At 43.3% G+C, this 17225-nt stretch overlaps 2 long non-coding RNA genes across 3 annotated transcripts in view; one reads left to right on the top strand and one right to left on the bottom strand.

Annotated features, from left to right (window-relative positions):
- Window positions 1–3134: 3134 nt before the first annotated feature.
- LOC308189318 lies at window positions 3135–15219 on the top strand. 2 transcript variants are annotated; one of them, XR_013946277.1, is made up of 3 exons: window positions 3135–3239; window positions 3886–4182; window positions 9293–15219. It is a non-coding gene; the product is annotated as an uncharacterized lncRNA (long non-coding RNA). The 2 variants fall into 2 exon arrangements; XR_013946278.1 differs by lacking the exon at window positions 9293–15219 and having other exon boundaries at window positions 3886–5404.
- Window positions 3233–17225, bottom strand: part of LOC308189319 — a 69579-nt gene continuing 55586 nt past the window's right edge. Inside the window, exon 3 of the long non-coding RNA XR_013946279.1 lies at window positions 3233–3606. This is a non-coding gene — a long non-coding RNA (uncharacterized lncRNA). The remainder of the gene's footprint in view (window positions 3607–17225) is intronic.

Genomic DNA, 17225 nt, shown 5'->3' with positions numbered 1-17225 from the left:
GAGAGGCGGCCGAAGGCATCCATAAGCTGCAAGTCTGTGATCAGGAGTCACGGGCTGGTCCTGGTGCAAAGGCAGGCTTGCACTTGGGTTTCATAATGGAGTTCATGGAAGTCAGTGGAAATTGAACTGCAGCCAAGGTGGAGAGCCATGTAGAACAGATGTCTTTACAGAGGATAAAACAAACAAAAAGAAATACTCAGAGCCCAAGTTGGAACTCTTGGCCCACAGTAAATCTGTAAAAAGCCCCAAAGTGCTCAAGAGGGAGGCTGTCCGACACACTTAAATTCCACATGTATAAAGTAAAACACATTTGCATTGCTAATTTAATAAAGGACTTCTTGACCCAAAGTCAAATGCTAGCGCAAGTCTTCTGCGTGGAACAGCTCTGATAAGCATGCTCTTTAACTCTCTCTGTGAACGCTCAGCAATGCTGCTTTTTAAAAGTTCATATGCTTTTCCTGGTGTCTGATGCTAATTATCTTATCAGATAACAGGCAGCCCTTGCTAAGTAGGTATGTAATATATTAGCCTTGGGGAGAAAAAAAAAAAAAAAAGACTTATCTTTCAAGTAGATTTGAAACTGCATATGATCTTCTGAGTCTGTGGAAACTTTCCTCTGCAGTACAGAGCTTATGTAAGGAAGGGAAAGAAGAAAAAAATCAAACCCGTACAGCTTTCAGGCTGCAGCTCTCCAGGCAGCTCCTTTCTGTTGAATTCTCTCCTCTATCAGTATTTTGGAATGACATACAGGTTAAACCATTCATCTGGCATGGAAAGCAGGTTTGGTAATTGCAAGTTTACATTACACTATAAACGGGCAGATTATAGTAAACAGATGAACTGTGTAAATAAAGCATCACCGCCTAGCCCTCCTTTGTGACTTGTATTCTGATACCACTACTGCTGCTTTTACTACAACTACTACTACTACAGCGAGGCTCCAGCTGACAGCTCCGCCTGAAACCCTTTATTCATCTCTGTTACTACTTCAGCTGCTCGGGGAGCAAAAAGGCACGGAGGGCTGATTGGCCAGAGGCTCTCTAACCTCGCGGGCCTGCCCGGGAAATCAGTATGCCGCACTCGAGAGCACAAAGATGAATTGTGAAGCCGGGGCTGGCGAAAGAACGCGCGCTGCATCTGGGAGGACGTGGAGACAGCCGGTTTTGCTCTGACAGCAGCCTCCCAGCCCGCGCATGTTTGCACACCAGCCTCGTGGCATCCTTCCAAGACAATTTGTGAACCTTGGTTCACACCATTTTCAAAGTAGGTCATACGCAGTAATCTCAGCTGAGGAGAGATACACTGTCAGCAGCAGGCACTGCAAGGAGGGTGATAGCTGTGGCCAATGAGCGGGCTGGCGCAAACGGGGAGCGTGAGAGCTACGAAAGCGCGGGGTCTGCGGCCAGCTGCAGCAAGGTGCTCGCCTTGTTCAAACAGCCGGCGGGCGAGCTCGAACAGACCCAGCCTCTTACCGTTTAGAGCTGTAAAAGGACCGACTGTTCTCCTGGACACACCACCAGCGCGGCTTAAATATTAATCTGAATGAAAATACAGTGGGAGAGGAAATCTAACCTTTACTTAGCTCTGTGTTCCTGACAGCAGGAATCGCAGCTAATTCAGAATTATGGGACTTAAATTTACCACGAGCCTTGGATTATTGCTTCCTAACACGCTCCCCTCACCTTCCCCTGCGTTGACAGACAAAATGCAGGCTCAAAGGCAGATGTATTCTTTGCAGAAAGGACTCCTAAAGCACTTTAATTTTCCTGCATTTTCCTGTATCCCTTGCTCGAGCTGTTTTAGGGGCACAGGATTAGAAGCGGGCATGTTGAAAGGTACATTTTGAAAGGTGATGTTCAGGAAAATAAATGCAAAAATGAGTATGCATACTTGTTCCCACACTGTAATGATAAAAAGATCGTCAGAGAGTCACCAGTTTAAAGCAAAAGCACGAAACTTCTCGGGCATAGGAGCTGTTAGGAATGTGTTGCCTTGCCTTTAAGCACAGCCTGCACATCATCAGAGATGACTTAACGCTAGAAAGCTGAAGGATTGCCTGAAGAGTGTGTTACAGCATTATGCAATTTAAGGAAAAAAAAAAAAAAGGTTAATTTTTAACCAGGCTCCATTTAACCTTGCTTCTGGTCAATAGTTATATGAATCTCAATGAATATGCACACCCTGAATAACTCTAATATAACACATGTGCATCATTTTTAGCACTGAAATCAACAGTGAAACAGCAGAGCTGGGCAAGCATTTGCTTTTTTTGAATCTGACAAGGAAAAGGACTGACTTTCCTCCGTTTGAAAAGTGGTGCTTTTTCCTTCTTTTCTTTCTTCCACTGTAATGCAGTAGGCTGGAAGTCTTAAATGGAAAGCAGCAAGTGATTTCTAAAGTTATCGTGCTCTGTGCAAAGAGAGAGGAGAGAGACAGCTCGTTGTGGAGTAGCAACAAAGCTTATCTCCCATCCAAGAGAGCACAGAATGACTTTCTCCTTCCTTAGGAGCGAGTTACCTGATCAATAGCTTGTCCAGGGAGTTGTGAGACATGCAGAAACATGCAACAAGGTGCTAGTTTTTATCAGGTAAAAAGGTGCTGTAATGACTTCCTATGCAAATATATAGAAAAATCCATAAATCCAGAAAGGGCTACCTCTTGGTACATAATCAAGGGAACAACTCATTCTCTAATGCAGAACACGATAATTTCCTGCCAAAATCATATTGCTTGCCCGTTATCACAAAGCTTTGACAGAAAATTAACCCACAAAAATCCCTTCTGCCATTGCCTTCCCAAAAGAAAATCCCTTTAAGAAAAATCGCAACAAAGAAAACCCCCAGACACTTCACAGTTTTTTTTTCCAAAATGACAATGAAATCTAGCTGTGGTTAGAACGGGCTCGGTTTTGTACAGTTTCACATCATGTGAGTTTTATTATTTTGCAGACTAACTTTAGCATTTTCCTAGCCAGCTGCTGGCAGTTGTCTTCTTAGGACTGAGAGCAAACTACTTCGGAAACAAATTTGGTCAAAAACCTTTTTAAAATGATACAGAAAAAAAATCTTTTGTGTTCTTTTTCTTTTCAGCTTGGATGTTACCTCTTTTTCTTTTTTTTTCCAGTCTTTGAAAGGAATGAGTCTGAAATGCTAAACAGGTCACAGAGTAATTATGCATCCACCTGAAAATTAAACACACATTCAAAGGCTTAACTAACAGCACATGCTAATTCCTAACAGGTACGTGTCACTCATTTTTTTCCATGGTTGGTCATTAGGATGTAAGCAAAACTGGATCCCATCAAACCCTGAGAAGAAATGCTGTAGTCTTTCCATGGTGTTAAAGGGAGACAGACCCCAGCAAGGCAGTGCTGTGCTCATGAAGCTGGTGGGATGCTGCAGGGCAGCCACAGCGTGTGCTGTGTCTGCCATATCCTGGTGTAGAGGCTGGGGAGGGCCTCCGAGGTTGCTGAGAGGACGACCAGCCCAGTCCAGAGGCCTGACGGAGTTCGTGTGCCTGGTCAGGTCAGCAGAGCCGCTCCTCACCTGTGTCAACCCCAGCTCAAACCCGGACAGCTGCTTTCAATGTTGTAAACCCGTGTCTCAGCTGAAAAGACAGACAAAAATGTTGGCAAATCATTTTCTGTTCAGTCCAGCGCCAAATTTATATCCTGGGACGTGCACATCTTCTTGCTCTGGCGTTACTGGATATTTTTTGTTCTCTCACTGCTTGTTGTCCCTGACCTTTCATAGCACAGGTTTGGCAGCAGTATCTCAGATGCACAAAAGGAACTGAATTTATATTTCCTTCGCAGAATTTTGTTTGGGTTAGTCATGTTTCTATGACAGTTTTCCGCGTGGTAAAAAGCATTTTTCTTTGACCTAGAGAGGGGAATGCACAGTGCTGGCAGAGGCGAAGGGACTTCAGCACAGCCTTTACGGAGGTGTGCGGTGGCACAGGAGAACAGTGAATGAACATCGCTGGTCTGTATGTGACCTGCCCACCTCCAGCTGAGGACTTGCTGTGAGCGAGCTTGAGATTTTTGGAGCAAGAGCTGCAGTACTTCAATGAACTGGCACTGGTTAAAGGAGATCTTTGGCCAACACTGAGACTGAAGATGGATTAAAGGTGGCTTAGTTCAACCTTTGCTTCCTTATGCTGAATTTCATGATATCAGCACAGGTAAGGACTGAGTGCTAAGCTATTATTTACTGCCTTTTGGATCTGCTGCTACAGTAAGTTCAAAGAGTAGCATGACCTGGCTCTTCCCAACTACCTTTGCACTTAGTAAAAGCTCAGGCTTCACAGTATGCCAAATACGTGTGGCATCAGGGAAAGAAACCCCATACATCACCTCCCAGGTGATTTTTAAATTGTGCTAAGGCTTTGCTCCTGTTTAAAAACTCAACTTTTTTTTCAAAGCTATTATTTCTGGAACACTCTAGTTGAAGTTGGAGGACTTCACGTGGTCTCTTCTGTCTATGACCAGCAGATAGCTACACAGGAGAAGATATAAAAACCAGGACTGTCACCACTGCGTGTTCTGCAGCACACGCATTTCCATCCAAGAGAAGGTTTTCCCTAACAACACCTCAATTGCACTGATGCTACTGCAGAAGTCTTAGGTGTTACCGCTTATTTCTTGTGGCTTCACAGTTCCTGTTGGCCAGAAGGAGCACCCTCTTCCAGGCCAAATGATTGAAACACATGAAAGGGAGCATCCAGTGTACACAGTAAAATTGCAGGATGCGTCCTTGTTCCATTCACCTCTTTCTCCTCTCTTCTGTCCCCTCCATTCTGCCTCTGGGAGCATTGGAATAGGCCTGATGTGGGAAGTCCAGGGAAGTCAGTGGATTTATACAGATGTAACTGAGAGCAGAAGGTAGCTAAGTGGCTTTTAGAGTCCTCTATTTCCAATTCCTAAATGTCCACTGACATTTCTGACCAACTTGCTTAGCCGACCACCAGATTAGCAGCCTTAGTTTGGTGTTTTACACCTCCTACACTCAGAATGTCAAATTATGTCATCCCACTCATGAGCCAAAAGAGCATGTCCCTCCATCCCATTCATTTGGGAGACAGGTAGCACAATGGCTGGCTCAGCCTGAAGTGCTCCATGCCTCAGGGCCATGAGTGTACCTGGACTTTTTACATCATGATCCTCTTCACCTCAACCTAACACTGCCCAGGTGTATGTACCCTTCAGTTTAAAGCACATGAGGTGTTCTTGTGTTGGCACTGAACAAAATTACATGCTAATCCTTCTGGTATTAGTCAAATGGGGCTTAAAAATTGGCTCAGATGCTTTTAAGTTGCAAGATTTCCCTGGCAAATGTGGACACTGGTCTCAGTCATGAATTCCCACAGAATCTAAGTTTTCGTTGAGAAAAAAAAAAGAAGAAAATTAAGATTTATGGCAGCAAAAATAACCTTTCCAAGCTTGAAACTGATGCAAACTGATAGAACATTGGCTTCCTGAATCTGCAGAGAAACAGCTCCCGTGCTTGTGCTGCTCCTCCATCCCCGTGCTGCCAGCCAGCACCCGCCGAGTGAGATGACCAAGGCATCGTCCCAGTCTCCTGCGGGCCCCCCACGCCACGCAGGGAAGTCCAGCAGCCCCCTGACTTCATGCTGAAGCTTGCAAAAGCTAGAACCGGGGCCAGGAACGGGCACTGGAATGATTCACGAGAGATAACGATCCTGAAGAAAGGAGGCTGGAGGAAAGGATGAGTAACAGAAATAGCTTGCTGGCTTCCTCTTCAGAGAAGCAAGGAGGGCGAGGGATGCTGAAATGAGAACACACTTTTTTTTTCCCCCCGTGGCTACCAGGAAGTTGACAGGAAAAGAAAAGCCTGCTCTGGTTCAACAGCTAGAAATGGGAGCTTCACCCTGAACAGGCACACGCTGGCTATAAAATGAACTGAATAACTGTATCTCCAAGCAGGGCCGTGCAGTCACTTCCTTGCAGGAATCCCCCAAACCCCAAGAGCTGGTAGGAGCAAGGGGCTGAGCTTTTCAGGAGGATGCTAATAGCAGCTTGTGACAGAGGTTGTTCTGCCTTCCTTGAGTGGGGGTACCTAAATCAGTCTTGCAGGTATAACTACATTTCTTGAGAACTTTTTACAGATCTAAAATCGCACCAATTCCCATATACTTGTCCAGTGAAACGGTGAACATCAGCTTGGTGATTGTTCCGCCATGTTATGCTTTTTCAATGAAAACAAGTATTATAAAAGAATAGAAAATTGATTGTTGGGATGCATTGTTATATTATTTTTTTTCATATCCTGAATACCACACATTTGACTAAATCAGGGTGCTCTACTTGCTCTTCTCTTGACCACTGTCTATTTTTTATTCACCTTAGTCAACAGGACAGGTATCTCAGCAGTCACTGGGACTCCCACAATCATTCAGAGACTTTCCTCAATGTAAATAATGTAAATTAATCCTTTTTTTTTTGATTCTATTTGATTTGGCTTAAGCCACATAATGCAGAATTCTGTCCCATCTGTCCCACTTAATTACAATAATTGCAGAACCTAAATTTGCTTCCAAACATCATTAATTAATATTATACTACAGGCTGGGTGGGTAAGGGGAGGAACTCCTCTATTTCCGATTCCTAAAAACCCCCAGCCAAACCAAAACAAGGTCTGGAAGATTTTACATTATTTTTCAATGTCAGTGTTGAAGACTTAATAACCACAGAATGTGCTCTGTGGTCTTTATTAATTTCGTATCATCAGCAAACACTGTTTGCTGGCAAACATTTTTGCTAAAAACATCTTAACTTGAATTTTCCTCCGTGCCAATGTACAGGAGACTTTGCTCCAAGTAGGAAAATCTACATCACGGGATACATAAACCCTGCATGCAGTATTTAATTAGAAATTTTTGACCAAAATTTACCAGTTACCAGTGTCTGAATTAAGCCACAGATAACATTGCTTTAGACAGAGCAATCTGAACCAAACAAATGTAACCCTATCAGGTCGCAGGCAGGGGGGAAAAAGCCATCTAGTGGACAAAAATGCAACCATACAACAGAAAATATTTTCACACACGAAGCTTTTGCTGGAGTTTTTTTTTTTCCATACTTCATCTGCAATACCACTTATCTAGGAATCCTCCAGAAGTTTCTGGGAAATCAGAGCTTACTGGAGAGCAACGACGTATTCTAAGCACGGGTTTTTGGCAGATTCTGTGATTTGCAATTGTCATAAAACTTCTCAGTGGTTTTGCTCCTCCTACCCCTCACATCGAAATTTATCAGCATATTTCTTCTTTCAATGCCGTGAGGGCCATCACTCGGCTGAATATCTTATCACTAGATTCAACACTATGTGCCAAGCAGACTGGCATTGCACAGGGTTTAAATAGCTGAGCTAATATTTAAACTTTTGTCCCCTCTGATCCCTGCAAAATAATGAGAAGAGACTTTGTGACTCTGTAAACAGACGAGCTGGACGGTGCTCGGGGAGGCTCGCGCTAAAATTATCCTGGAGGTCTGCAGGACGCGAGGTGTGGGGAGCACCACGCGGACGCTACCCCTCCAGCATCATCTCCTTTTTAACCTAAAAAGCAGTCAGAAGGGAACAAACTCTCCTCCCGACGTCGTTTGCAGCACTCACTGGCCTTTGCTGAAACGCTGCCTACCAGGGCCGTGGTGGCCTGTGCAGTGAGTTAAGCACCTGAATGTATCCCCAGCAAACCAGCCTAGCTGTGCTCGGCTCTCCTCTGCTTTCTTTTGCGCTGGTGGCCACGGGGGAACAAACGTACCAGCTTTTTAACGTAATATTCTTGGAGGCCCAGCCCCCAGGTTCACCCTCCTCTACCACAAAGTTCACAGCGTTTAGCCAGGCACTTTCAGCTAATCTTGAAGAGCAGATAATGATCAGTCATGCCCAGGCAAGCCAAAGTATTGAAGCCAAAGTATAATTTCTGTGGGATTACAGCAACCCAAACCACCATCATCAGAGACTATCCTGGGATGATGCAAGCAAACATCTGTAACTCCTGCTGCTCCAGGCGAAATACTGCAGCGGGATTAGTGACCTGGTCTAATGCTCAAACAGCAGGTTTTGTTCCCCTTCCCGCACCCCTTTTGTCTGAGCTAATATATAACCCCAGAAACCCTGGCCTTTCATTAAAAAGGAGATTAAAAAGATAATCTTTCTCCACAGCTGGTTTCAGGAGCATCCCATGCAATGACTTCTACCCAAGTCGCCTTTGCCGGGGTGAGCATTTACCAGGAGGCCATTAACCCTGCACACGCATTGGATACACCGCGTAAGCAGCAGCCACCTCCTCACGCTGCTCCTGTGTCTGCCCCAGCGTGAGGAACATCTCATGCATCACTTTTGAAGGAGCCACCTCGCCGTGCCCAGATGACCCCCGTGTCGCTGGGTCATGAGACAAGGCAACGGCAGCTCCCAAACTACCTTCCACAGACCTTCTCCGCCGCCTCTTATTCATCCCCTTCCTAATGAATCACAGCCCTTTCTCTCTCCTCTTAATAACCAAATAAGGATTTCAGGGCTTGGCCCATTCAATGCATTCTGTGTTTTAATACAGACAGGAACAGAATACAAAATACTGCCAAAAGTTAAGCAGCAGGGGCAACCTTTCTGCTATTTGCATGTCTACAGTTCCCGATTCAACAATGCCGACTTGCTGTTATGCACGACCGCAAGGCAAGGAATTCATAAACAATAATAATAACTCTCCAACTAGCCATGCAGAACTGCAGGACTGGCGCAGAGCAGGAAAAAAAAAATGCTGCTTTGCTCCTTTACAAAGCTTGCAATATAAACTTTGCACTGTCAGTTTAAAAGTTTGGCATCTGCGTCTGCAAATGGGGAGGAACCCATTTTCAGATACTTGTGAAACATAAACTTCAGCTGTTGCCAAGCTCAGAGATAGATTTGCTCCTTTTTATTTTTAAGTTTCCTGAATATGTGAAGAAACCCACAAAGCCATTTTAGAGTTGTGTAGCTATGAAAAATGTACACGCTTCTGTTTTTTTTTTTTTAAGCAGCATGCTCAATCATTGTAATTATTCCTTGAGAATGCTTTTTAAAAAACAGAACCGTGGCTATTTTTCACAGCTACAAAACCCTAAAACAGCTCTAGAGTTTTCTGTGAAACTTAACAAAAAAATTGCCTTTCAGCTAAGAACAGTAAAAATAGATCAAAAACCAATTAGCTGGCCCACATGGCAGAAGACAGGTGTGCTTTGGATGTGGTATTTATACAGAATCCAGATAATCATTTTTTCCCTTTCATACAGATTCCTGAGGACTATAAATATCACAAACATCTTTTTGCCAATGCCCGTCACATCCAGTTAAAACACTGTCCACTCGAAGAATAACCTTAGGACGCAGCCTGAAACATTTCATCCTGCCTCCTACCGAGCTCTGAAACTGAATTAACATTAAAAGCAGCAGACTGATGGGTGAATTATGGTAACAAGCCTTCAAAAGCAAAACCCAGTAAACTCCTTTAGAAAGCGCAGCCAGAGAGAAGGCTGGGAACGCTGAAACCAATTACAACTGCTTTAGTGTTACACCTGTTTAAATGAATGCCAAATCCAGCCCAGAATTATTTACATTATGTTATTAACAAAGGGACGTATGAGTAATGGGAAAACAGAAGTGGTTTATGCAAAACAGGCTCTACTGAAACCAGCTAAAAACTCCAGGTACTTGCGGCAGAAAACAAAGGCTGGGGTCAGGCGTGCTGCTCTGCCTGTCCCGGGGTCAGGCAAAGAGACTCCTGCACCTTGAGCCCCCACGGGCTGCTTGTCCCTGTGTGCCTGCCAGGGTGAATACGCACCTAACTGCCCCGTGTGCAACTCAGTTGGGATGATCTTCCTTCCCCATCTTCGATACTTGTAACAGAGGTTATTTTTTACAACTACATTGCTCAAGCAGAAACAGATTTAGGGGCTGATCAGACAAGGAAACTGTGCCAGGAGATCTGAAGCAGGATAGCCCTTTGCAGGCATACGGTGGGTGATGAGGAAATAAGGAGGCTGAGAGCATCCTTAGTAGTCTTACTAAAAAAGGAGAGATCACACCATTCTTCCAGTAACTTACAGCCCCTTCCTGCCTGCTTTCTAACATTTAAGTACCTACGTATGAGGTGGTTCCTGCTGTATAAAACACTTCATGTATGAAATCTTATGACAAGCAAGCAAAGGATGTATTTCTAAACAAATCAAACGCAAGGCTGGGAGCTAGAAGCAACTGAAGGAATTGGTCAAAATTGCAGGGATACCTGCTGGTCCTGGAGGCCTCTCCACAGCTCTTCTCGAATACCCCGACTTCACCTTGCCTTTAAATCTTGTCCAGTTCCTGAAGGTCCTGGCCAGTGGCCACTGATGGAAACTGACAGATCATCCGCAGAAGTAGGTTTTCAAAACCACTTCCTCCTCCTCACTAATCCCATCCTCTCATTGAAAATGCCAGGCCACCTCGGACAAATGACTTCGGTCACGCTTTCCTGACACTTGGTTGGAACTAAAATCCCTTTCCTCTGGATTCAGCCTTTTGTGATGCATCTACTTTAACTAGTTCAGAAATTATTTCTCAACCCAGCCGAAATTCAAGCTGTCTCCTTTGCTTTCTGCAAGCACATTCAATGGATTTGACCTTGTGATAACTATTGTCCATTCCTGTCACAGCCAGAATACACATGATTCTCTTTGAGCATTTGTTCAACTCAGCAATGTGACAGAAAAAGACATCTCTGTATTTTACACCAAAAAAAAATTTTACTAAAGGGCCCATTCCTTACAAAGAAGGTACATAACAAAGAAGAGCAAGTTTTCACAGTTCTGCTCCAGTTTCACCAGAGCAGCAAAATGAAGTGGCTGTGCCCCATCCCCATACCTAACACAAACACTTTGCAGATCAGAAAAGCCAGGATTTACAATGAACTGGACAGACTGCTGCTCCACACTAAAGCTCTTGGGAAATTAAGAACAGAAATAAAAGTTGTACAGCAAGCAGCACAGCACTGAGCACAGAAAGGCACGGTTCAGTGTTGCATTCAACGCACATCTCAGAGGACTTCGCTGGATCCTCCCTGCATCCTACAGAAACGCTCATTCCAAGAGTGGTTGAACACCGCGGAGTGACCATGGGCTCCAACAGAAGTCTGGGAGTCTGTTCCCAAGAAGCTCCCAACTGTGCTTCAAAACCCACGATGACTGCCATTTAAGGCTCTCTAGGGCTGAAAGAGCTTACACATAAGATTTTCCTCTTGCAACCAAGAACATCAGGACCCAGAAAGAGTTCCAGCTGATTTTCCAAGTAGCGAGTGACTGGCTTTCTCAAATACAGCTGCTTTCTTCATTAAAAGACTAAAAATAGTTCTGCTCCTAGCAGGCTGACTTCCTCTTAAGCATTCTGCCGTGTCCATGTGTGTATTTCATTCAGGGTTTCTGCATGTCTACGCCACTGTGATTCTATTTCAGCCTTTAAGTACATTCAAGAAATTTTTCATTTCCCTCTCCCATATTCACTCCAGATGTCCTCAACTGTCCAAAACTGTTTCATGTTAGGAGAATTTGTAGGGATATTCTGGCATTCACACTGCTCCCATCTGCTTCAGTATTTTCAGGAAAGATCAACTTTCTTCCCCAACTGTTAGCAAATGCGGACGAGTCTACAGTTTTAAAACACCCATGATTAAAGGTAGATGCTTTACTTGTATCTTGTGTGGTAAGAATAGTTAAATATGACCAGATCAGGCTTTCAATTTTTCTTCTTTGATAGATGCTGGAGTGAGAAACCTGAAGAACTGAAATATTCCATACGTCTCGGGGAACATACTGCAACTGGCAGCACACACTTCATAGTGCTGTACCAGCATGCAAGAACCCAGTTTTGACAAGATATGCTGAGTGTGAGCTGGGGGACTGTGCAAGCACACGTTGCAGTGGTCCTTTGAACACCAGTCGCCTTGTTTTCCAGAGCACAGGAGAACTGTGTACTGCTGCTGTCTTCTAGCATGCAGGGCGGATGTGAAAATCACAGAGCGGACCTTGGAAGGGAAGGATGTACCCCTGTGACTTCCCTTAATATTAAGTTAGTATATGCTTGTGTCTGCGTAGCTCCAAAGCATTCTAGATATCCCAGTTTAGATCTAAAGTAAAAGGTTGTGGCACGCTCTGTCCTGAGTGAAAATGCCCAGTGTTGGACAAAGGGCATTGAAAATTAGACAGGCACGCTGCTCAGAGAGAAATGCATTTGCTTCTACCCCAGGAAAGCTTCAAAATAGAAATATCATACCCAGCCTCTGCTTAGTATTCCCAGAAGTCAATGGAAAAGAAGTTCTTCAGGCTATGGTAACAAGTTTGTGGATATCCCATTGAATTAAAATGATGAAGCCCTTGAGACAACATACAAATTTGCTTCCTCGGGCAGATCAGCAAGAGGGCCATTCGGGATCAACTCCACGGTGTCTGAGGACCTGAAGTTCAGCAGAGCTGAATTCCCCCACTCCCATGACGGCAAGGAATCTTCAGTCCATCCCAGAACTCTTTTCTCTTTATCCACTCAGCCTCATTTTCCACACCACTTTACAACTCTGAACAGCGTACTTGGTAATGACGGGAACACCGGTTAAACAAGCAGCTTAATTCCTAAAATTCTAATCTGGAATGTATTTACTTTTCCAAAGTTTTGATTCATAAATATGACGCACTTCACTGAATCTGTCCAGGATGTAGCTGAGAAACAATAGAAACAATAGTATCCTGGTACTCAGGATATTTCTGGATAAAAAGTATTTGCATAAACATGATGAAACATGGGTAGCATCTCTGCCCATCCTTAATCTTCTTGCAAACGTAGGTGTGTTATCTAATAAATGTAAGCAGGTACAACCTTTCTAGTACAGATAAGCTGGTTGCAAATTTTTATGCCAGGGAAGATAATTAAAAGAGAACTCCAAGTTTTATTTTTAATCTTGAGTTTCAGTGATGTGAACTGATAAATGTGCCTGAGAATGCAAAGGTATCCACAAACCCTTCTAACCCTATTTACTTCTAGAAGAGTTAAGGCTGGTCACACCTCACAGTCTCAGGTCAAAAGTTGTTCTGAGGATGGTAACTGCTTTTGACTTCTTGGAGAGGAAAGGGAGAATGGAAATATGCTGGTACCCAGGTAGCATGATTTGGTAAAAAAAATAAAAATTGATAAATGGCATCTAACGCCTCCCTCAAATGTATGCTAAGTAATTCCATACAGAATAAATAGTCTTGGCCATTTTCCATGTTGCTAAAAATGCAGGTTTCAGATCCTCTTTCTTCATAAATAGGAAATAATAATTCACAAGAAAGCCAATGCAAGTAGAAAGTAAATTAATATGGCCTTGTTTTGCTCTGAACTATGTTGCTGCAATTTTATGGCAATGCCGACCAAGAACAAAACTTGGCTTGCTGTATCTTTTCCCTCTAAATGTCTTATTCTGACCATACAACTATTCTATTTTCTGGTTAAACATTATCTGGAGTGTGTTAATTTCTGCTTCAGCTAATTTAGCTACACTAAATGCAAATGCTTCCTGTACTTATGAATACAATCTGTTCGTTCATAGTGAATAGTTTTCAAAATCTGGATGAGTTAAAACAGCAACAGTATCCATGTGGGACCAATCTTCCCTGGACAACTCTTGTACTTTGATTCATAAATTCTTTCCATAGGAAGTATCTGTGGAAAATCTCCAGCACATCCAGAAACGCACAACTCTGTTGTTTGAGTTATTAGGAGTTCTTAATACTTATTGCTTCTTTCTTTATTTTTTAATTTATATAAGCATTAACCCTTGGGTTCATATGAGAATTTTTATGCCTATTTTTTATTATTATAGAATGTGTGCTTTTAATAACTGCAGTAGTTTAACACTACCACCACATGAGCCTATTAAAAGGTGACTTTCAACTCTCTAAAACCTGATTTCTGCACCTCTTCACCTGCTGCTACCATTCTGTATGTTTGATTTTGTGGAATAAAGACGCAGTTGCTCGTTTATAAAACAAACATACCATTACTTGACCAAGAGAACAGAATTTCAGGAAATCCTGAAAAAACACTCAGTCTTGTGAGATGTGAGGGTCACAGCAGTGGGAGAGCAATGGTAAACCTGCAAGCAAATGACTGAGATCCACGGTATTCGTGGTCCAATGCCATGATCCAGCACAGAGGTAAGCGTGGCTGTGGGGATGTCAGAACATGCCCAGTATTTGTCACAGTCATGGGAGGCTGAAGGGTTTGTTTCCACCCCAACGTTTGGATGTGCACGTTTGCCCAGAATGGAAAGCTTAAGCATACCTGAGTGGTTTTTTGCTCATCTCTGGCAATAAGAGCGCATGCAATTTGTCTTGCATTTCTGCCAGCACTCCTGCCCTTTACCCTAGATGTTGCAGACTCCTGGGGAAGCCTCTGTCCTTCCAGCCTTTGGTGCAGCAGTGCCAGGTGTTGCCTTGGCATGAGGAGGAGCCCTCCAGCAGCTCAGTCTGGTTCCACCAGCCTTGCTTATAACATGGTCCCCCAAAGGGAGCCAAAAGTCTTTCCTGAATTAAGGCTTAAATAAACTTTAGAAGAACTTCAGGCAACTGACATCAAATTGCAGCTAGTCAAAAAGAAAAAAAAAAAACAAAGAGCACTTATGGTCATGAGGGCCCAGGAACAAAGTTCTTAAGTCACAATGGCACCTTATTAAAATCTCGTTGGCCAAAGTGAAGAGCAACAACTTAAGGCCTTTTCACAAAGCATTTGTCCTCTGCTGTTTGCCTCTGACAGTCTCCAGTGTATTCAGTATCTCCTTTCTCTTTTTTATTGTCTTCTTCCTTCAAATGTTTTCTCTTCCTCAGGTTTCCATTCCGCAACGAGGGAGGTTCAGGGATACAAGTTAGTGCCCAGTATATGTTGCAGTCCTCATTTCTGAGCAGCATTTCTCTCGTGCTTTCTCTCATGCTTTGTGCCACTCTTACCAGGCCACTCCACTCCAGGTCCAGTAATTGCAGATACAGAATCACAGAGAATCACAGGATGGTTGAGGTGGGAAGGGACCTTTGGAGGTCATCTGGTCCAAGCCCCTGCCCAAGCAAGGCCACCCTGAGCAGGCTTCCCAGGACCACATCCAGGCAGCTTTTGAAGACCTCCAAGAAGGGAGACTCCAGGGCCTCTCTGGGCAACCTGCTCCGGTGCTTCCCGATGTTTAGACAGAACTGATTTCTCACCTCCCAGACCAAGACAAAGTTGCAGGTCGTTCTTCCTCTTAGCAGGAATGCTGCAGCAGCAGAATTCTTCGGGTAAACGTTCTGTGGGTTTCTTTTAAAAACTGAATTAGTCATGTGCAGAGTATGTCTACAATGGAACAAGGCCAGAGATAGAAGTCCTTTTTCAGCTCTAGCTATGCCAGCTGAAGAAGATGATCTTTCCAGATACTTCTCCCCCTTGCCAGAGGTTACAGCAAGCTGACCTGCTAGAGCGAGTGTGTTTCAGGCAAAATGAGTGAACTCAAGATGCTTAAACATTTACTCTTTGCACAGGCGATTTATCCTGACTACAGCAGGTTTATGAGTGGTCCCCATGATGCTGAGCCATAGGTTAGAGAGGTCAGTAACCTCTGGTGTGGGTAATAAAGTCCTCAGGTAGAAGAGCGCTATTGGTAGTAACCTTTTTGGCTGGCTAGGCAATATGCAAGAAAGAACATGTACCCACAGCACTGGACTAATATAAATATTCTTTATCATCACTACAGCTTCTTCCTTTCCCTCATGGGATTGCCCTAGCAGTATAAGCAACTTCATGCAGTATCATCTGTTCTATGCTAGGGCTGAAAACAGATCAGCTTGCTCATGCAAATCAGGCCCAGGGTTATTTGCCAGCATTTCTGAGAACACGAATGTGTAAAGATAGCAGATACACGCTTTTTCTTAAAAAGCAATACTTGGATGGCTGAACTTTAATTCCTTACAGCTTATAAATAAATAAAAACATTTAAAATCCCTTTGTAACAATTGTTCGCTGTACTTAGTTCACGTGGCATTTTTCTATAACTCTCAGTAGATCCATAGTGTCTTAGCGCAATACGAGTAGCTTTGATTTCAGAGGTAAGGAAAACTGTTAAGAAATGTCTAAGGTTACCTTCCGTTGAGCTTGCCCGTTTGTAAACATGAAAGCACACACACACATGACATTTGACTATGCCCTATACTTGCGGGCCAGTCCAAGCAAAAAGCAGGTATGACGAGTGTCCTCATTTAAGTTGTAGTCATTACCTCATGCTTCATCCCTTCTGTTGATAGCAACCTTGTCATGCAGCCAAACAAACAACAACCAGCACAAACAAAAATCGATCACTCTTGTTCTTATAGTACAGAAATGTACATAATAAAACCCATCAATTCCCGCAGAGATGTATTTTAAAACAGTTAAATTGCAGCTACAAAAGAGAGACATAAAACAAAAATAGGCTAACAGCATCTCAAGCTATTCTGCTGAGATGCCTGCAGCTGTAAATGGGTTAGTTTGGCTTTTTGAGTTATAGTTTACAGACACATCTATACAAGATTACAGTTATGAGTTACTGGTATGTACGGTTTAATGGATTTTCCTGCATGCTGGTACTGCAAGTTCCTAGTCTGGAGCTCTGCTTCTTGACAGATCTAATCAACTAATACTATGTTTTACAATCTTTTCTTGTTAGCTACTAAATTCCTGATCCTTTGACCTGAGGATGAAGTAGGGAGCGTCATACGTTTGATTTATGCAAAAACTGTCCCTATTTTTATCTGTTTGTGCTATACAGATATTTGCCTTGTGAAAGTCAAGAGGCATATGTTTCCTCTGCATTTTAGATGGATATTTTAATATCCCGATTTACATGCAATTTAAAGCACAGCTGACTATCTTGTCCTAACTTTACACATTACTGCTTCCTTGGTAGCCCATACAGAGTTTCCATTAGCTCTACAGCCAGTCCAGGGCCCTATTTTACGACCCACTTTCATGCAAATAACCATTATCAAATGATAACATATGTGAACTCTACCTCCCACAGTGACTACTTAAATTGATACTAACATTGCAAAAATAATTGAAACAACACCTTTGAATAGCATCTGCTTTTATTACTGTTTTTTAGTTCCTTGCCACTCTTACTGAGTGTCTGGCGGGATCTGTTAGCACCTTTCACTTTCATCA

Source organism: Anser brachyrhynchus (assembly GCF_964034855.1).
Source record: "Anser brachyrhynchus genome assembly, chromosome: 2".
Lineage (NCBI taxonomy): Eukaryota > Metazoa > Chordata > Aves > Anseriformes > Anatidae > Anser > Anser brachyrhynchus.
Note: the sequence above shows the minus strand (reverse complement) of the source record. Positions and strands in the feature narration are given on the sequence as shown.